This window comes from Myotis davidii, unplaced genomic scaffold (genome assembly GCF_000327345.1).
Source record: "Myotis davidii unplaced genomic scaffold, ASM32734v1 scaffold151, whole genome shotgun sequence".
Classification (NCBI taxonomy): Eukaryota; Metazoa; Chordata; class Mammalia; order Chiroptera; family Vespertilionidae; genus Myotis; species Myotis davidii.
Window position 1 is genome coordinate 2887288 of NW_006285248.1, and position 721 is coordinate 2888008.

Consider the following 721-nt stretch of genomic DNA (forward strand, 5'->3'; position numbering starts at 1 on the left):
ATATGGTGTATACAGAGTGGGGCAAAAGTTTATAGTGGTTCATATTCTCTCTCTCTCTACACACACAGTATTTTTCCTTCTCCAAGTAGAATGTACTCTATCATGAGGGCAGGGATTTTTGTCCAATTGTTTATCTCAGTGGCTAGACCAGTGTCTAGCACATAGTAGGAGCTGAAGCATGTGAATGAAGAAATAAGTTTAAATATAGTAAATAATTTTCCTATAGTTATAACAACTTCAGAAACCTTTCAAGTTATCAATATTTCACAGCAATGGTTATCCACTAAAGTATATATTGAAAGAAAAAAAAATCACCAAAACGGACACTAAATATTTATGTAATACACTAAGTTATGTTAATTAATAGGTTCATTTTACCTCTTTAAAACCTTTAAAAACTGGTTCAGGTCTCATAAAGATTAGAAGAGGAAGAAATTAAATGACTTTTGAATTGCTCCAAAAAGCTATCATCCTGGAAGTGACAGCTCCTTGAAAACCGAAGATTTTTTAGTGAGCTATTAAAGTAAAACTGGACACCACACAAGTCACCTGGTGAATGAGTGTAATAAATTCTCTAGGGGATAAATCTTTTATCATGAAATTACTTAAATGAAACTTTATATCTGCCAAAATACTAAAATGTTTCACCTAATTATTTCAAACCATCCTATTCTATATAATAAAAGGCTAATATGCAAATCAACTGAATGGCCCCACCCCC